The sequence below is a fragment of the Quercus suber genome, unplaced genomic scaffold (genome assembly GCF_002906115.3).
Source record: "Quercus suber isolate HL8 unplaced genomic scaffold, Cork oak 2.0 scaffold_374, whole genome shotgun sequence".
Classification (NCBI taxonomy): Eukaryota; Viridiplantae; Streptophyta; class Magnoliopsida; order Fagales; family Fagaceae; genus Quercus; species Quercus suber.
In genome coordinates, this window is record NW_027069826.1 from 351,890 (window position 1) to 373,926 (window position 22,037).

General features: G+C 35.5%; 1 pseudogene; it reads left to right on the top strand.

The window, feature by feature from the left end:
- The first annotated feature begins 9,515 nt into the window (after positions 1-9,515).
- LOC136062029 (PI-PLC X domain-containing protein At5g67130-like) lies at positions 9,516-14,083 on the top strand (annotated as a pseudogene).
- Positions 14,084-22,037: the final 7,954 nt, after the last annotated feature.

The following is a 22,037-nucleotide window of genomic DNA, read 5'->3' on the forward strand; positions in this document are numbered from 1 at the left end:
AGTGAGTAAGAAACTGGGGGATTGGAAAAAGTGCTTGACTAAACAGTCTAAACTAAAGAAGTAAAAATGCGGTTGACTTAATTGAAAGGTAGTTGTAAAATTGAGAAACCACACACAAATTGGAGAAATAATAGATTCATTAAGTATGAACTATAATATAAAGTACACCATTTAATTTAAAAACCTAAGTTAGGTGCTTTGTATTTTGACTTTGCTCATATTCATTAATGAAATTTCTATTACACTTTCAAAACAAAACAATATCAAATTATATTATAATAACCATTCACTATTTTCATTATCATTTAATTTGAAATCACGTATCTACTCAACATATTTGATATATATATATATGGATTATTCATACACTTTATTTTATATATATGTATATAAAATAAAGTGTATGAATAAGCCATAATAAACAAATTACAATTAATTTTTTAAAAAATAAATAAATAACAATTAGAAATGAAGAAGGAAGTTTTTGATAAATAAATAAATAAAAGAGATGGGGATGAAAGCAAGAGCAAATAAATTTTCAAATGGCTTTATGTGACCTTTGTACTAAGAATTTTAATAGTATGACAAAATCTGTTGATAATTTTTATATTTTATCATAAAATTTTAGCTAAATAAAAAGTTTTTATTTTTATATTTTTCTTCTTCAATTCTCACTAGGGAAGAAACTTTCTTGTAGGTATGAAAATCTCTCATATGCAGTACGCCTCCACCACATCTGATTGAATTCAAGGAAATTTGAACAGAGTTTCATAGTTAGCTCATATCTGGTTATCATGGAAATAATGTACCAACCGAACAAGTACTAGTTGACAAAAAAAGTAAAAAAGTGAAAGAATAAGAGGCTGTTTGGTTGGCTTGTTTCCATGAGTCAATTTTCTGTTTTCATAACTCAATTCTCAAAAATGGTGGGACCCATAGCAAATACTTGTTTGGCTGCATAATTTTTTGTTTTCATAACTCTGTTTTCATTTCTCAATTCTCAACTTTTTGAGTTATGAGTTGTGGAAACTGAAAACAACTTTTGGCTGTTTTTAGTTTTCAATTCTCTGTTTTCAATGGCATACTTGTAAATAAGATTTACAACCTGGTCCACCGTCAGATTTTTGCTACCTCTTTTTCTTCTTTTCTCTTTTTTTATTTTCTTTTCCTTTTGTCTTTCACCGGTCTGGACACTGCTCCTCTTCTTCTTCATCTTCTTCTTCTTTTCTTTTCTTTTCTTTACTTCTCCCTTTCTGAGTTTGGTTTTTTTTTCTTCTTTTTCTTTTCCATTCTCCTTTCTTTTCTTTTTTCTTTTCTTTTTTTCACGTTGGTTTTTGGGTTTGGTTTCCTGGGCTTGGGTTCTTCTTTTTTTTTTTTTTTTTTTTTTTCTTCTTTTCTTTCCTTTTCACTGGGTTTCCATTTTTTTTTTTTCTTCTTCTTCTTTCACTGGGTTTGGTCTTCAGTTCATCCCCTTTTTTTTTCCTTTTCCTGGGTTCGGTCTCCCCGGTGTTCATCCTCTCTTTTTTTTTTTTTCCTTTTCCTGGGTTCGGTCTCCCCGTGTTCTTCCCTTTTTTTTTTTCTTTTTTTTCACTGGGTTCGGTGATCTGAGTATTTTTTTTCTTCCTTTCTTCTTTCACTGGTTCGGGTTTGTGGGAACTGGGTTTCCTGGGTTCCTAATATCAACATCAATGGCCTGGGCAGATTTGAGTTTGCTTTTTTTTTTTTTTTTTTTTTTTTTCATGATTGAGAAATCTGGGTTTGTTCTAGAATATATTTATGCATGTTTAATTTTGTTCTGGATGAGAAATCTGAGATGATAGAGGTGAAAAGGGAGAAAAATGAAAATGAAAAAGAACGAACTGAAGAACTGAGAAAGAAGAAAGAAAAATGGAGAAAAAAAAACTGACCAAGTGACAGAGGTGGGGTCCATGAATAGTATGAAAAATATTGAGTTATTGAAATAGAGTGATGGTGCCAAACAAGTGTATATTTTAGAGTGATGAGTGATGAGTGATGAGTGATGAGTGATGAGTGATGGTGATGAGTGATGAGTGATGAGTGATGAAAATGAGTGACGGAAATTGAGTGAGCAAAAAAGGTGGCCAAACAGGGCTAATTCTCTATGGAACGCTCTCTCTCCCGTGAAGAACAGGAAGAGCTTGCACGCAGTACCAAGAAAGTAAAGGATGTCAACCATGCAGGATATTGTGAAGGCCAAGGCTCGGGTCGTCATCTCCTAGTCACGCTGGGGTGTTGGTCACCATAACATCTCGTTCAAGGATAAGTTACTGGGTGATATACCTGGTGCTTATATGCAGGCTTTTAGCTTTGAGGATCTCATGGATGACGATGGTGAGTCGGACGAGGAAGTTGAAGCACTCCGGCAGGGCTGTATAGCTGTGAGTTTTGATAAGGATTTCAAACAGAAAATACGCAAACCGTGGGCGAGAGCCTTGATTGTCAAGGTTTATGGTCGAACTGTTCGATTAAACTTCCTACAAGCTAAGCTTTTGTCTCTTTGGAAACCGGCTGGGAGGCTGGACTGTGTAGACTTAAAGCAGGGCTTCTTCCTTACAAGGTTGTCTCTGAGAGAAGACTTTGAGAATGTGCTGAAGAAGGGTCCATGGTTCATTGGAGACCATTTTTTATCACTCAGACCTTGGGAGCCAAATTTCAAGCCTGCTACAGCCAACGTATCGTCCATTGCGGTATGGGTTAGGCTGAACGGACTACCTATTGAATATTATCATGCTGAGGCGTTGCAACACATTGGTAAGGCGTTAGGCAAGGTCCTAAGAGTTGATACTTTTACGGCAGCCGAGTCAAGAGGAAGATTCGCTAGAGTATGTATCCAAATCGATGTGGATAAGCCATTAATCACCACCATTTTAATAGGGAAGTTAGAGTAACCGGTTTTGTATGAAGGCATTCAAAGATTGTGCTTTGGATGTGGCAGAGTAGGACATAGGCGTGAGAGTTGCCCATATATTATTCGGCAAGAGTCACCGTGCAAGGCGGCAACGGAGGATGAATCGGGTTTGAGAGAAGATAGCGCACACGATATGTGTGATTCTGACAAACCAAGGGCTGAGGTGGGGACCGCAAATCTGCTGCAGGACACTGAGCAAGAGAGTGCGCAAGGGAATGCGCATGAAGGGGTGTACGGCCCTTGGGTTGTTGTGGCTAGGAGGAAGAATGGGACAAAGCCACATAGGAGTGGTGGCCCTCTGCTGAGAATAGGAATGGCTTTGCTTTTAAGAGTAATGGTAAGGTGGAGGCATCACAGAGGATACGGTTTCTTGAACGGGAGGATAGAACTGATAAGTCTAGTGGGCTTCCCCGTGAAAGCAAAAGAAAATTATCTCCTATTAGGCTTGTGGACAAAGCCCAATTGGAGAGGTCTATCCAAAGAATAAGTNAAAAAAAAAAAACATATAAAATTAACCTAGATTTGAATGATTTAATTTCTATGAATTGATATCCACTAGATTACTTAAGTGATCTCTGTTGGGGGCGGAAAAGTCTTCCTTCCGACAAATGAGATTTATGTTGGGTTGGGGGCTTAGACCGAAACTTGACAATGGGTTTGAAGTACGACCCAAAGGCTATCAGTGAAAATTTAAAGAATTCGCCTTATTTGATGCCTTGGGCCTAGGATGGGACTGACAAGGGTTATGGGATGGCCCAAAAAACATTTCCTACAACAGACACGTCAACACAATAAAAGGTATACTGCAATAAAGAAATAGTCCAGCAGCAAAATAATTCAGCAGTAAATATTCCAGTGGTAAAAGATTTTAGCAGTAAAATATTCCAGCCATTAATTATTTCACAGATTAAACAAAGTATTTGCATCTTCAAAACCATCATCCATTGGTTCCAATGAAGAAGAGTCCTCTAATACAATGACATGAGGGAAGAACTCTATAGTAACAATTACATCATAACCTTCAATAGTAAATAAATAAACAAACAACATGGGCTCTATTATAACAAATAATGAGGAAACTTAGTGTGAGATGAAGGGAGAGAGAGAGACATTCTAGCTAGCGTAGCAAGATCATTTTGATGCTAGGGTATGCTCGTGGATATAATATATGTAGTAAGTGGTGAGGGTCATTTTTGGGTAGTATGAGTAGTGAGTGAGAGAGTGTTTAGTAAAGTTGCTGGGGATGGATAAGAGCTTATAAATGGAGGTGTGAGGGGTATTTGTGAGCTAGGGGCTGAAGAACTTAGTTTCTAAGTTTGAAACTAAGAACTTAAAGACTTAGAACCTTGTGAGAGACCGCGCCCCCAGCTCGTTTTTTATGATGTTGGGCCAAACCAACATGAACGGGTGGAGTCGTGTTATTGCCTCTCAAAATGGAGGTTCGATTGATTACATTTTTCCCTTTAGATTAAAGGTTTTATAATGGAGTCACCACTTATTTAATTATTGGAATAAATCAAAAAACTAAAATTGAAAAAAATCCTCATTTTATTAATTTGAAATTGAATTTACATTGATCATAGGAAAATTATATGGCCTTGGTCCTAGATACAATCTAAGATAAAATACATGGCTTTGTTTCCTAGTTACAATCTAAAAATCGAAAATTACATGGATAAATATTTGATCTACTAACCCTTGATCTAAACTCGGAGGCTATGTTACAAGGTGGGAAGGTGTTAGGCACTCACCTTACCTGGTGAAACTGGTCTTCTAGACTATGGTGGCCAACATTCATATCACATCATCTAATCAATTTGCATGTTGAATTTAAAGTGTGTGCATGTGATAAACCTTAATTCAATTTATTAAGTATCGCATTTGGATTGAAAAATAAGTTCTAGTGAATGTGTATGGATGATGATAGCCTAGATTTAAGGATTTGAAAGAATTATTAAACAAACATGTTTTTCATATTTTTGATGTGAATTTAAGATCAAAACTAGTGTTATGCATGAACATGTGATGAACAACCAAGAACATATAAAGAACACATAAGAACATTTAAGAACATTCAAACATATTCAAGAGAATTTAAATAGTTACTATCATGCTTTAATCCTAAATTCTCACAAAAAACAATTTAGGGAAAGGGATTATACCTATGCAAGATCCATATGGTGGAGGAAGAGATTCTTGGTAAAGGTCCTATGAGTGGAGGAAAAGAAAAGTTAGGAGAGGGAGAGTGAGTCTCACTTAATACCTTAAGCTTCAAGAAGACCAAGATATGACAAGACTACTTTACTTTCTAGAACTCAAGAGAGGAGAATAGAGGGGGTTTTGGTGTGCTTTAGAATGAAGGAGAGGGAGGGTTTATATAATAGTGATGGAGGAAATATGAATGGAAGGTCATTTAATGAGGGTTGACAAAAAATCATGAACCTAGACCTCATTTTAGCCTTGGAAAAAATCTGGTGCATTAAATGAGGAGATTGGTCGGAGTGGAGAGCAAGCCAAAATTCGGTTTTTCCGTAGCTGCTGTAACAGCCTATAGAGCCAACTTCGAAAAATCATATTTGACTCAATTATGATTGGAATTGTCTTGTTCTTATGCTTAAATTGAAGCCCCTGATGTCTAGTTTTTAGGAAAATTAATCTTATTCACAGATTCAAAATATTTTAAGAGATATCAATGAAATGGTGAGCAGAGGTCATTTGTTAGAAAATGATTTCAGCACAATTAATATTAATAGGTCCCAAATTAGCTCCCAATTATCATTAAATGGCTCCAGTCACTCCAATTTTAGACTTAATTGGTTCCAAATTTACTCTAATTAGAAGATAATTGCACAAATTACTCATTGAATAATTAATATTTAACTATCTAATTAATTAGGTGTATGCAACCTCACCATAAAATGTAGTCCTAACCAATCAAATTTTGACACATCATTGATCTCCAATCGATTACACTTATAGCCAATTGAAATTAGTTGTTCATAATCACATATAGTCGGACTCAATTTGTGATAGTGCATCTCAGCCATTAAAACTTGATTTGATGATAACTTTCAATCTGGTGGTCCAATTAGGGCTTATGACCAGTTGATTTGATCGTTAAATCAGCCTCAATCTTCAGAAAATACTTGGAGAATCGTTCCTAGGATTTGGCCAAGAGTGGTAAGTTCAGTTTTAGAGTGTTCTTTGTTGTTTTGGGTAATGGTAGTTGGAGTTCTGACTTAGCATTAAATGTTGATTGTCCTTAGCTAATGGGATTAGAGTATGTGGCTAATGATCTTGGTTTTCCTGCTGTTAGAATCAGAGCTCTTTAGAGCAGATTGTATCACCCCAAGGCAAGTGTTAATCTTGGAGCCCTTTGCTGGGAACTCTACTAGAGATCCATTTGATGCCCTCCAAACCACATTCCCCTAAGTTTCTCCATTTTGGTTCATGTGCTTCGTCCATGAACTAGAAGATACACATTTTTGGCATAATAGTGAACTATTTTCAAGTCATTCCAGAATTTTTCATGGTTTGGTTATGGTTGCCCTTAGTCCTTAACCGAATGGGTTGGAGATGAAAGGAAAGATGCCTGGCTAAAACTTCCCATCTTTATGTCATGTCGTCTCAGCTTTGTGTCACATAAGAAATGATGAAAATCAACTTGGTAGGGAAGGGTTTAACCCTTACTGGACACGTGTCCTCTCCTGATTTGATTTGACAAGCTGGAACTGATGGTAATGAGCCCCAACTATCAGCTTGGTTGTACAGAAACTTGACTAGTGGTTAGTCTAACCACTTTAGTTACTCAATTGAGCTTCAATTGTTGAGATAAGCACATGGGTTGGGCTATTTCGGCTGGGCCTTGTTGTTGGGCTTCCTTGGACTTGTTCATCCCTACAAAATGAATAGTTTTGCCATGGGTGATATACATGGGCTTTTGTAGTTAGTTGATTATGAAAAAAATAAGCATAGCTCCCAAAAATTTTGTAAAGGAAGTATTTTTGAGTAATTTATATTTCCCACGAGTTAAGGACTTTAGTATATGAAAATATGTTTTTTTGCTAAGAAATAGTTTTGGGCTTTAAGCATAATGTAATTGTTTTTGCCAAAATAATATTTGGGCTTTGTAAATAGGTACCAAAATAATATTTGGGCTTTTATAAATAATTGCCAAAATAATATTTGGGCTTTGTAAATCGGTGCCAAAATAATATTTTTGGCTTTTGTAAATAATTGCCAAAATAGTATTTGGGCTTTGTAAATAATTGCCAAAATAGTATTTGAACTTTTGGGATTTTGTAAAAATATTACCGTGTAGCAACGGTTTTAGTAAGAGTGTCGTGTAGCAACGGGCTTTTAGAAATGCCGTGTAATAACAGGCTTTGTAAGAGGGTTTTGTTGGGCTATTTGATTTTTGCCCACAAGGTAAATGAGTTTGGGCCTTTTTGTGGAGATAGTATAATTTTGTAGTCCAATTTTGGTAGTAGTGTGATAATTATTTTTGTGAAAACCCAAATGGGATATAATGGGTACTATTTGTGAAATGGCCCAAGATAATTTATGGGGCTTATATAGGAAATATTTGTAGGAGCCCAAGTTGGGTAATAATATGGAGAATATTTGGGTAATATGTGGGAAGTATGTAGGAAATATTTATGTGGGCCCAAAATAGTTTATGGGCTTGTATGGGTATTTTTTAGTGAGTGGGGTAATGGGATTAGGGCTCGAAAATTTGTACCTCAACAATCTCTACTGTAGATTTCTTAAAATCCTAACAATTTGTACTTAAATGAATAATTTAAATTTTATTACGTTATCAATATTTAAACAAATATTGACTAACACTATTTTGTTTCTATAAATACATTTATTATAAAGTTCTTAGTATCCGGGATATGCTCATAAGGATTAATCTTCCTAGTGATCTTATAGAAATCATAATGAGTTGTGTTACATCTGTCTCTACATCCATTTTATTTAATGGAGAAGTTCTAGACCCGATTTTCCCTTCTAGGGGAATAAGGCAGGGGGACCCTTTGTCTCCTTATCTTTTCATTATTTGCATGGATTTTCTTGGTCAGCTTATAGAAGAGAAATGTAATATGAAGACGTGGCAAATAGTCAAAGCTTCTCAAAGTGGTCCGGGGTTTTCTCACCTCTTTTTTGCGGATGATCTCATTTTCTTTGCTAAAGTTGATTGGATTAACTGTTCAACTATAAGAGATGTGTTGGATGATTTTTGTAGCTTGTCTGGACAAACAGTGATTGAAGTTAAGTCAAGAGTTTACTTTTCTCCAAATGTTGATAGAGATACTAGGGAATCGCTTTGTGATATCCTTGGGTTTGCTTCGACCCCGTTCTTGGGAAAGTACCTTGGGTTCCCCCTTAAACAGCCGGGCTCCTCTTCGCAAGACTACAATTTTATTCTAGATAGAGTTAAGCAAAAACTCTCCGGGTGGAAGGCCAATATGTTATCTTTGGCTGGGCGGTCAGTGCTCATTCAAGCTTCATCGGTGGCCATTCCATCTTATGTCATGCAGTGCGCTTATCTTCAAGGCAGAATTTTGGATGGAGTAGATAGAGTTAACCAAAATTTCCTTTGGGGATCTTCAGATTCAGCCAAGAAAGTTCATTGGGTTGGATGGGATAAGGTGACAAAGTCAAAGGAGGAAGGGGGTCTTGGTTTGTATTCAGCTAAGGGTAGAAATACTGCTCTTTTGGCTAAGTTGAATTGGAGATTTCATACGGAATCAGAGGCTCCTTGGGCGAAGGTGTTGAGGTTGAAATATTGTAATCTGAGGAGAAGGATTGCTGCCAATGCTAATAAGCTCCCTTGTTCTTCCATATGGTCTGCAATGAAGAGAGGTAGAGATACTTTCAACAAGGGGAGTAGGTGGCTGGTGGGGAGAGATAGTGCTTTAAATGTGTGGCATAGTAATTGGACTATTGGGGGTTCACTTAGAGAGCTTATTCACGGTCCTATTACCCGAGAAGCTAGCTTTCTTGAAGTCAAGGATATTATGTTAGACGCAGGCTGAGATTGGGGGAAAATTCCTTTTGAGATCCCTCTTGAAATTTAAAGGATGATTCTAGCCATTCCGGTAACAATTTTGAATAGAGGAGCTGATAAGTTGATTTGGGCTGATTCTCCCCAAGGTAATTTTGATTTGAAAAGTGTTATAGACTTGCAATGGGATTTGATACAGTTATTTCTTCTTCGGTAAGTTGGATTTGGAAAGCGGAAACACTTCCAAAAATTAAAACTTTCCTTTGGAGATGTGCTCATAATAGTATTGGAGTTAAAGTTTGTCTGGAGAGAAGGGGTATAACCCAAGACATTGGGTGTCCAATCTGTCAGGGAGGTTCTGAAACCATTTTGCATGCGTTAACGGACTGCATTCAGCTGAAGTGTGTGTGGAATCAGCTAGGAATTTCCGCTTCGAACTAGGTTTTTTGGAGGAGTGACCTCCATAGTTGGCTGTCCTTTAATGGTAGGATGGTGAGTAATCTTTGTGCTAATCACCCCCCTTGGAAAGTTGTTTTTCCGATAGCTATTTGGAATATTTGGAAGAGTAGGAACAATATGGTTTTCAACAGGAAGAACAGGAATCCGAGCCTTGCTATGGAGATTGTGAAGCAAGCTTTGGAGTATTATCACTTTGTTGCTTCCCCAAGGCTGCAAACTCGTAAAGTGCTAAAGGAAATTTGTTGGGAGAGGCCTCCTCAAGGCTGGATGAAACTGAACACTGATGGTTCGGCTAAGGGGAATCCTGGTTTGGTAGGGTGTGGGGGTGTGATTAGAGATGATTCAGGGCAGTGGATTGTTGGTTTCAGCAAGTGCATCGGTATCACCAGTAGCTTTGCTGCAGAATTATGGGGGCTTAGGGAGGGTCTTATCTTATGCTGCAATCTTAATGTTACTTCTCTTGAAATTGAGTTGGATGCCAAAGCTATTGTGGACTGTTGGAACAAGCCAGGTTATGTGAATAATATTCTTTCTCCTATTTTGGACGACTGCAGGTTGTTAGCTTCTCGCATTCCTCAGGTGCGTGTTAAGCATTGCTTCCGCCAGGCTAATAGATGTGTGGATAGCCTTGCTAAAATGAGTTTTAGTTTAGATAGTGCTTTTTCTTCTTTTCATAGTCCGCTTGTGGACTTGTTGGATATGTTTGTGGATGATCTTAATGGGGTGTTTGTCAATAGGCTTTGTCCTGTTTTTGTTGTTCCCCTTTAGTTGGTTTTAATGAATCGTCTTTCACCAAAAATAAAAAATAAAAAAATAAAATTCTATCAATTCATATTTTAATTAATAGTTCAAATTTTGTCAGTTTACCAACATTAAAATAAACACTGACTGTCATTAATTTTGTATATATTTTTAAAAAATTATGACATGAAAAAATTAGAATCATTCATACTTGAAAAAATTTCCCTCAAAATGTTGATTCTTTTTTCTTTAGATTGAGGGTTTTAAACGAAGTCATTACTTATTTTAATTATTTAAATAGGAAAATGTGAGAGATTGCACCTCTAACCCACCAACATTCCTTAGTTGGGCCAAACTAGCGTGAATGTGTGGAATCGTGTTGGTGCTTCTCAAAATGACAATTCAATTGGTTATATTTTTTTCCCATAAATTGAGAATTTTACATGAAGTCGTCACTTATTTTATTTAAAAGGAAAATAAGAAACCCTTATGATTGGAATGTACTCCGTTGAATAATTAAATTTTACATTAAATATAAATAACATTACAATGCCTTGGTCCTAGATACAGTCTAAGAATTATGTGGCTTCGGTCATAGTTACATTCTATATAATGTAGAAGTACATGAACAAGAAGGTAAGAAGGGGTTAAGCTCCTATAACTTTCCCACATTCAACACTTGGTAGGTTTTCAGTTATTCCCCAGGTTTCTTGCATTAAATGCTGGCCTTTTTCCCATGTCTTGTCACTTGTAGCTTTCATGCCTACCAGTAAAAAGGTTGGCTTTGGTTGCTTCTTCTCTTTTTTTCTTTTTTTTTTAAAAAAAAAAAAAAAAACCACAGCATTGGTTCATCTCCATTGAATGAACAATAAAAACTTGTAACTGTAATCTCTGAGTTCAGTGGAGGAAATTGAATCGATTGAAGGAATTGTTCAGCTTGAAACTCAGCCACAACTTTGTAAAAGTCAGGTACCTCATAATTAATCATAGTTTGCTTGCCTTGGTTGTTTCGTTCTTTCCTAGAATTTCATATATTATGCACTGTAATCTCATATATTTCACTTGTGAGTTTCCTCTACTATTTCTAAAATTACAATAATCGGATTAAATCAGTTTATTACTCGTATATTTATTTGGTGAAATGAGGTAATATTGAATACACCATTAAATTAATGATAATAAATTTTCACCCAAAAAAAAAAAAAAAAAAAATCTTAATTAGATACATGGAGATGATATATTTCCTTCAAGGATAGAGCTTAAAGATATAATTAAATAAGGAAACTTAATTGAGACATTGTTTGAATGAATGAATAAAAAAATCACATTCTCAGAAGAAAAAAAAAAATGACTAAAAATCTTCTATCTCATCATTGTGCATTTTTGATGTAGTGGTCACTCTATAAGTACAAGTTTTCAAAAGATAAAAGCCAGAATTCAAGTCTCGAGAAAAAAACTTCATACAATTATATACTTAGATTAGGAAAAAAAAATTCTATCTAGATTTTAATTGTCTTTTATTACTTGATCAAACATATTCACATATCACGAGATCGAGACCGATCTCGTCTCAAGCTCACTTGATTGTGAACTCGAGAATTGCAATTCGAGTTTTGACATCCTACCAAATTCGCTATACTTCTTTTTTTTTTCAGCATTAACACGCGTAAATATCTTTCTCTTGCAGAATGGCGTTAGAGGCTTAATGCTGGATATGTATGAATTCCACAACGAAATCTGGTTATGTCACGGATCGTGCAACAACTTTACAGCTTATGTAAGTGTCTAAATAGTATCTGGAAAGTGGAAACCACATTAGAGACATCAATACAGAAACAACTGAGTCGTTTCAAAATTTCAATATATAGTCCTAAGTTTTGTTCCACAGCTCAGAAAATCAAGTATTGCATGAATGTCCAAAAAGCATGGAAAATTGCATTTGAAATTTTCATTTCTTAGTTTCTCTGTTAAGTTTATATGTCTTTGGTTGATTACCCAGCAACCCGCCATTAATGTTCTCATAAAGGTTCAATTATATCTCCAAAAAAATCCAAACGAGATGGTCACCATTATGATTGAAGACCATGTTATAACACCAACTGGTGTGAGTAAGGTGTTTGATGCTGCTGGCCTGAGGAAATTCTGGTTCCCAGTTTCTCAAATGCCAAAAAAAGGTGGAGATTGGCCAACAGTTGATTCTATGGTCCAGAAAAATCAGCGCTTACTTGTTTTCACTTCAAACTCTACTAAGGAGGCATCTGAAGGGATTTCCTATCAGTGGAATTACATTGTAGAAAACCAATGTAAGCCCAACTTTCTTCTCCTTTTGTGAAATTTCAGAGGACTAAGAATACATTTTTATTAGGTCCTGTTCAAATTCTGGTCTCTCAAACTTATAAAGTTGATTTTGGTTCTCTAAAATTTTAAAATATAACATTTTACTCCCTTAGTCTATTTTCCATTTATTTCTTTCTTGCATTTTTGTTCTTTTAAAATATGGGGTCAATTTGATTTTATGATACTTTAAATATGAGGTTGGTTCAATTTTGATCCTTTAAATATGAGATATCTTAGTATATTTCATTAATCACATAAAATTTGAAAATAGACAAAATGAATAAATTACTGCATTTTAAAATATGCTAAAATGCAACTTACACTTCTAAAGTTTAAAGTGTTTGAATTTTACACTCTAAAATTTTAGAATTTGAATTTTACACTCAGAAGTTATATTTTATTTGTATCAGCAACTCTTTCATCAATATTTTCTGTTATGTGTCACATAAGTTTGTATCGTGTGTTTAGTTTATCCAATAAAATAATGATACATGATATAATGAGAATAACATAACATTATTTTATTGGGCAAACTAAACATGTGTGTCAAGTTTATGTATATTTAACGGAAAATAACAACGAAAGGGTTGTTGATAGAGCCAGCCCAAAAAAATATTTTGTTGAACCCCCTAACCTGGCCTAAAAAAAATTTATATATAAAATTAAAAAAAAAAAAAAAAAAACTGACCCCTAAAATAAAAATTTGAAAGGCCTAAAAAAAATTTATATATAAAATTAAAAAAAAAAAAAAAAAAACTGACCCCTAAAATAAAAATTTGAACACCCTGACCCTAAATTTTGTTTAAACCCAACTGAAATAAACTTGAAATATGATCATCTTTGTGTTCTTTTCACAATAATTTTACAATAAAAGTTGAGTAACAAGTTGCAATTGGTTTTTTTTATTTAAACCCATAACTGACATCACATATGATTGTAATAAATTATAATCAATCATAATAACAAAATGGCTGGTGATACAAACAAAATATAACTTTTGAGTTTATTTTCACAATAATTTTATAATAAAGGTTGAGTAACAAGTTGTAATTGGTTTTTTTTATTTAAACCCACAATTGACATAACATATGATTGTAATAAATTATAATCATAATAATGAAATAGCTGTTGATACAAACAAAATATAACTTTTGAGAATAAAATTTAAAATTTAAAATTTCAAAGTGTAAAATTTAAAAATTCTCAAACTTTAGAGGTGTAGTTTACATTTTAACCTTTAAAAAATATGATCCTACCAAAATTAAACATTTTAAAAACGAGGGATCAATGTTAAACATACCGTATATAATTTGAGGGACAAAAAAGCAAAAAAAATTATCCTTTTTTTTTTAATATATATATGCTATAGGAACTTTGATGGGCTTGAATTAAATTACAGTTGGGGATGAAGGAATCAATGCTTCTCCGTGCATAACCGTGCAGACTCAGCTATCTTGAACACAACGACAAGGTCACTAGTGCTAGTTAACTATTTTCGTACTGAACCAAACGTATTTATAACTTGCAACGATAATTCGGCTCCGATACTCAGCTTGGTAAACTCTTGTTCTTCAGCTGCTGGTAATCGATGGCCTAATTACTATTGAATGCAGTAGTAATGCAGTAGTTTTTACGGGATTTAATAGCGTACAAACTACTGCATTATTTAAAATTTTAAATGATATAATAGATTGTATGATTTTAAAACCTAATTTGGGCTATAAAATGGACCAATGGACAAAGATTTGAAATGGAGAATTGTTTCCCCTTTCAACTTTGCACATATATATAGAGCTCATGAATACAGGCCTATTAGAATTTCTGAAGTAAATAATTATTAGACGTTGATTATTGTGTTGAGTGTAGCAAAATATGAAATTTGGAGCGTGTCAGTAGGCTGTTGTTACCCTTGCATCTGTAGAAGCAGGACATGAATGCCGCTAAATTTGCTTGCTCGAGAGTCAGTCTTCGTATATGGCTATAGGCAATATCGTATGTACTAAAAAATTGTGACGAAAATCATGTTTGTCTTAAATAAATAAATTATTTGAAACAGACAAATGCTAAGGGAGTCCCTACTCTCATCTCCAAAAACAAGCTATTAAAGTATTAAGTAGCATTTGATACCACTTCTTTTTATTTCTTTTAATGTTTTAAATTTCTTGTTTTATTTAATGAAAATTGTGGGTTCTTAAATGTATATTGGCAATCAACACTTGATTTTTTAACTACCACCACATATATTTGGCATGATATTCACCCTACAAGTACCAATTCATGGGGAAGGGAGGGAAGGATAAGGGCCCGTTTGGTTTAGAGGTGTCTCAGTTTTCATAACTCAAACTCAAAACCCATAACTCTTAACTCAGTTTCCACTTTCTCTCAAAAATGCCAAAATTCTTGTTTGGCAACATAAACCAATCACATAACTCAAAATTTAAGCATATTTTTTGCCGAAATGGTGGAGCCCACCATTGACACTACATTGTTTACTTATGGTTGGTACCCGCAGGAGATTTCTCTTACCTCTCACAAGACATTTTCTCCAGCACACTCAGTCCAGAAACAAACCCAAACCCCATAAAGCGAAACCCATTTCACAAAAACCCATTAACATCTCTTTTCTCAGAAACCCATTTCACGCACCAATACCCAGCTACACCGAAACCCAACTGCACCACCACCAACGGCAAACCTAGAAATCCACAACCACAACTTCCACCACCAACAGCCCTCAACACAACCACAATGTCCACCAAAAATCCCCAAAACAAAAACCCACAAACACAGAAAACCCAAACCCAAACCCAAGAATCCTTAGATCAAAAACCAAAATCACTAAAATCAGGTGTGGGTTTTTGTTTCTGGGTAAAATTTATGCATGTATGAAAATAATGGAGTGGGATCTGAAGAAGAAAGAAAGAAAGAAGAAGAAGAAGAAGAAGGAAAAAAAAAAAAAAACGTTGGAGAGAAAAAGAAAGAAGAAAAAAAAAAAAAAAAAAAAACATTGGAGTGTGGGTCTGAAGAAGAAGAAGAAAACGTTGGAGTGGGGGTCTGAAGAAGAAACAAAGAAACAGAGAAAGAAAAGGAAAGAAGTAGAAGAAGAAAGAAAGAAGAAAGAGGAATTGCCGTTGGTGATGAGTGGTTTGACTTGACAACACACAAGTCATGGCCCTTACAAATACCTTATCTTTACCAGCGTGCCATTGAGTTATGTAACTCAGAAACTGAAAACACCAATTTGGTGTTTCCGGTTTTCTACATTGTAGCTCAACTCAAACTAAGTTTGAGTGATGAGAACAAGGAGAGGAAATCAAGCCAAACACAATATTTTCAGTGGGTCCCACACCAATTCTCAGTTTGAGTGATGAGAACTTAATTTGAGTGATCAGAATTGGCTAATCCAAACGGGGCCTAAGTCTCTAAGAACGAGCTTTACACATACATACACTTATGGTCCGTTTGGTTGGATGGATTTTAGGGAAGATGGAAAAAGGAGATTTTTTATTGTAGATTGTTGGAAGGAAAACTGGTGGAGAAAATTGAAGAGAAAACATAGACAGTTAATTTGTGCATAATGCCCATGTGGACATTTCACAAGGTTTTGTCGTTTTCCTTTTCTATTACCCATCTTTTTGTTTTTTGTTTTTTTTTCTTCTTTTATTTATTTATTTATTTATTTGTTTATTTATGTTCCTTCTTCTTCTTTGGTTTTTGGCTGCCTTAATTAAAATTAGGCGTGGCTCTTTTTTTTTTTTTTTTAATTTGAGTTTAATGTAATTTTTCAAATTGAATTTATTTATTGTTAGTGAGAATTTTAGTTAGCTCAACTGGTAAAGTCTTTGATGGTTGAATAAGAGATCTGGGGTTCAATCTCTACCTACACCAAATATCGATTGGTGTATTGGTCTGATGATAAAGAGCTATTATCAGAAGCAGATGTCATAAGTTGATTTTTAATAAACTAAAATTTAGGATTTGAAATAGAGTAAACTACTGGATTTAGTGTGTGCTAGTTTTTAGGAAAAAACGTATCAAACGTGGATGAGATATATTTACATAGAGAGAGGGCTAATTTTTAGGAAAAAAAGTTTCTTTATTAGTTTTTTTTTTTTAATTTTGTTGAATTACAATTTTAACCTCATTTTTTTTTTTTAAGAATAAATATTATCTAATTAGATTACGAATATTTTATACATTTTTTGAAATCATAACTAACTTTCTGAATCCTCTTAATATATAGAGATAAAAAAATGACAACATTTTGGTCTTAAAATATAGTGGTAAACACACAGACAGAGTTTCTCTGTATCATGAATGGAGACTTTTATTCTAAACTTCTAATACTATAGAATTGTCATTCCCTTCGTGTGAGGTAGAGTGTGTCCCTTCAGTAATACTGTTACTTGGAGGCATATGGGGATTCTTTATTTGGGGAATTGGGAAACACTGAGTGAGGTAGGGCATCCAAACTCTGGGTCGAGAATCATGGAAACACTAGTTAAGAAATGGGGTAATATGTCTTTGGATGATAGAGAAGGTGGTGAGGTGCAATTGAATGCGAATGAGAGCTCGAAGAAAGTCACCATTTTAGCAAAGTTCTTGACCAAGTGAGCCCTAAATACAGAAGCTGTAATACGGACCTTTAATCCAATCTAGCAGCCAAAGAACGGATTTAAGATGCATAATGTGGGAAACCACATCATCTTATTCATTTTTGACAATGAGGAGGAGGTGGAGAAAATTATGGAGGGGGAACCGTGGAGTTTCGATAAGCACTTGGTGATGATTAAACGGTATGACTATAGCATCCCAGTTAAGGATTTGGTCTTTGAATATGTATCTCTCTGGGTGCAAGTTCAGGACATCCCAATTAAATATTTGAGTCAAGAAATTGTTGAGAAACTCTATGAAGTAGCGGGGGTAGTCAATAAGGAGCCAAATTTAGTGGAGGTAGATCGTGGCAGTGTCATGAGGATTAGAGTAAGGGTAGATACAACCCTTCCGCTCTGTAGGGGGAGAATCTTCACACTTGAAAATGGGTCAAAGGGATGGGTATCTTTTAAATATGAATGCCTTCCAAATGTATGCTATTGGTGTGGCCGGTTGGATCACTTTGATAGAAATTGTGATCGTTGGATACAGAGTGGTGGTACTCTAACCCAAAAGGATCAAGAATATGGTCCTTGGTTATGAGCATCCCCTTTACCCACACACAATAATTCGTTGGCCGTAGTACCGGGATATTACAAAGCAAGGAAGAAGGAAATTGGCACTAGAAGAGACTAGAGGGAGAAAACCAACACCTCAGATCAGAGAAGCTCCTACACAACGGTGCAGAAGGGTGCACAGGGAGGTGGTCTGATGGATGACAAGTTTAGTGAAGTAAATGTCCTAATAATGGAGGAAGACGGTTTGGAAGTTACACAACCAAGGGCTGCAACGAGTGAAAATTCAGAATCAATACAGCTGGAAAAGGAAGCCAAAAATGAAGGGGATTATTTTGAGAAGAAAATAAATGAGATCGATTTGGACTTAAAGAAATTTGAATTGAACAAGGACTCAAATAATGGATTTGTATTCAATGAGGAAACAGTTGCTGCTCTGGAGGGATTAACCAATAATTGTGGGGATATGCCTGTTAGGATATATGTGTTTCACTTGTTAAGAACATATGTCATTACTTTTATGTAATTGGCTAATCCTTTGACAAAACACACTTTACTTGTAATTGGGTAGATTTATGATGTGTTGAAATACTTTAAGAAACTATGTTTCAAGGTCAAGTGTGGAAGTTTTCAAGTCTGTTCAAGAAAACAAGCTGAAAGTACAAGGTTACTAAAACTCGACAGTTAGTATGTGTCGAGGTTTAGAAAGCTGTTCCAGCCTGTAAGCTCGACACCTGCTCGATAGTTTCTAACTGTTGAGGTTTATAAAAATCAGAATTCTGATCTGATTTCTTGGGATTCGTGAATGTGTCTTTGGGCCTTTTTTTCTCCTAACCCTAGACATATAAAAGGATTGTTTTAAGGGCCGTCAAAAGGACACAAGTTGCACAAGTATTGAGAAAACTCTGTTGAAGCAAACTGTGACCAGAGACAAAGTTCTGCCCTAGTTCATCTCTTCTGAAGAAGTTGCTGTGTATGTGCACCTTTGGGTTTTTTAACCAAGCATCTTCTTGATCTTCATTGTGTAGGATGAACTGAAGAACTTTGTAGCCAACCTCTCTTTCAATTGGTGTTGAAGTCGCGTACTGGGATTCGCGCATTGGTTACTCACGTACTTAGGAGCCATGCATCAAAAGGAGGAACTGTCACTACAGAACAAGTCCAATTAGGTATTGGGGTAAGAGTTTAACTGTAGGTTGGTAAGGTACTTGGAATTCCTTTACTTGTAACCGTTTGTTATGATAATAGTGGAGTTTTGGGAGTGGTGACTTAAAAATCACCCGGTGGGGTTTTTGCCGTCAGGTTTTCCCCATTCGTAAATAAATCACTGTGTTATTTATTTTTCACTGCATATTTAGTTTATTGGTGATTTGTTTGTGCTATCACGCGTTTGCATGTTAAATTGATTAATTAATAACTTGGCTAATTTATTAATTAATTTAATCACAAGGGGTCAATACGTTTTTGGCCTATCAAGTGGTATCAGAGCAGACACACTTTGATTAGGTTTAATCTTTGTTGTGTTGATCCATTGACCCCTGTTTGTCATGGATAAAAGACAGTCATTAATCATACCTCCTTTATTTAATGACACTAACTATGCATACTGGAAAGTACGCATGAGAGCTTTCTTGCAGTCTTTAGATGAGAAGGTGTGACAAGCTGTAGAGATTGGTTGGACCAAGCCAAAAGAAGCGCCGGCCGATTGGGATGAAGCCAAGATCAAGGTGGCAAACTTCAACAGCAGAGTGTTGAATGCCTTATTTAGCGCAGTCACCAATGAGGAGTTCAAGAAGATATCCTTTACTAAAACTGTAAAGGAAGTATGGACCATTCTCCAGACAACCTATGAGGGTACAAAGGCTGTCAAGGATTCAAAACTTCAAAGGTTCACTACAAGCTTTGAAGAAATAAAGATGGAGGAGGATGAGTCGTTCGATGAGTTCTATGCGAAGCTCAATGATATAGTGAACTCGGCCTTCAATCTTGGTGAAACCATTCCTAAACCCAAGATTGTGAGGAAGGTACTCAGATCTCTACTCGAGAGATTCCATGCCAAGATTATGGCGATAGAAGAATCAAAGGATATTGATAAGATTCCTTTGAATGAGCTGGTTGGAAACTTGCATACCTACGAACTAGGACTATCTAGGATTGGCAAGTCGGGTAAAGGCAAGAGCATGGCCTTGAAGGCAAAGAGCAATGACACAGATGATTCTTCCGATGATGAAAATTCCAAAATAAAGTCCTACATTACAAGGCAATTCAAGAAGTTTATGAAGAATGTCAATGGGAGGAACTTCAACAAGGACTGCAGACAATCCAGTTCTTCTCAGTCTAAAGGCCAAGACAAAGGAAAAAAGGATGCAAGGGATGGCGGTCAGTACACTGTTCATGGAGGACCTAAGTGTTTTGGGTGTCATGTCTTCGGTCACATGAAGCAAGAGTGTCCCACATATCTCAAGTGTGTTGGGAAGAGCAAGGCACTTGCTGCTACGTTGAGTGACACTAAACCTGAAGATGATTCCGACAATGAAGATGACGGAATCTTAAATGCCTTCACTGCCACAGTCAATCCTACTGCAAGGATTGTTAAAGACGTGGAAGAAGAAGAAGAAGAATTGGTGGATTCTAAGTGTGAGAAGATGGATGATCAAGATGATATCCATTCAGCCTATGAGAAACTATACAAGTTGTCTGAGAAGCATGAGAAACTGTATAGGTTAGCCACCAAGAAACTCAGTGATGTGGAACTTGATCATGAAGAGTTGTCCACAAAGTTTGATGAAGCAAATCAGACTATTGAAGCGTTGAGATTTGAGAACAATTTTTTGGCTGAGAAGACCAAGAAGCTTAAAGTGAAGTTGTTTCAAGTCAGAGCTCAGTTGGAGAGGACCTCGAGTGCAAAGCTTGATGAGATGCTTAGTATTCAAAAATCTGCTTCAAATCGAACAGGATTAGGGTATGGTCTTTCTTCGTCTAATATTGCTTCTACTAGTGCTGCTATGTTCGTTCCTCCTGCTAATAAAACTGATATTGAGAACACTAATGTTAAAACTAAATTAGTTAGTGAGAACTTAGATAAGGGCAAATCTATCTTAGGAGCACCCCCTAAGCAGGATAAGAAAGATGTTAAGAACCTTAGGGCTAAGAAGGCTAACTCTCAAAAGTCTAAACAGAAGAAGCAGCATCTCTGTCATCATTATGGAGCTGTCAGTTATACTCGACCAAATTGCTATAAGTGGCTAGCCACTCAATAAAACAACGGCATGATCGCATTTGGAAGCCAGAATCAACTTCAATCCTCTCTTGCTCCTCTTAGAGATCTTCTAAAAGCTCTCATGTTCTTTTCGAACTTAAACGGGTTCAATTCTTCCCCTTCACCGCCGGTTTAAGGATTCAATCAAAGGAAAGGTTTTTCCAAGGTGTGGAAGAAAAAAGACTTTAAGTGATTTTATCACTTTCTTCTATCTTCTCATTTTTTTTTTTGTTGCATTACTTGTGTGTCTTGCATTTATTTTGAGTCAGTCTAGTTTTATGCTTTGCTTTGTTTAACATGTTTTTGTTTGTTTGTTTTTAATTTTGTTTGTTTTGTTTTTAAAATAAAATAAATAAAAAATTGAAAAATCAGAAAAATACAAAAACAGTGTGTGTTTTGTGTACTTTGATACTTGTGTACCTTGGATGGCCATTGGAACAAAGTTTCCAAACTTTGTATCTTTTGTAACTTAGATGAGCATCTCTATGTACAACTAAGTAAGTAAGCTTTGTGGTTCTTGTTTGTGATGAGTAAGATTAAGTCATCTCTTGAACTTAACACTCGTATCACTCTTTTTGACGGGTAGGACTAGAAAATCCTAAGAGAAATGCATAAATAACTATCTCACCACTATTACCCACCAATCATAATATGACACTTGTATGCTTCGGCATAGTAAAAGTGCAGTGTCAAAGACATCCGTATGCTTCAGCATAGCAAAAGTGCAATGTCTATGTTTAACATGTTGGGTATTTTTTTTTTCTCTCTTTTACATGCTCATGCATAATATGCTAAATAAAAGAAAATATGCAAAGAAAATAAAAAGCTAAAAGATCAAAAATGCTTTAAATATGATTGCAAGTGTGTTTTCTAGGAGATATGGGAGTTATAGGATGTATCTCAAAGGTGATAATCCCTATCAAATAGTTATAATTATGTGTGAGTTAAAGTGATTTTCTCATATCTCAAATCGTCATAACATGCATACACTTATGCAATCTTGCGATGTTTTTCACACACAATACGAAATATTCTTTGCTACTTTTGATACATGTGCAGGTATAATGTGATTTGGCCATCACAATGTTTTACATGTGCTAATGTATGCTTACTAAACTATCTTGACTTGTTTTT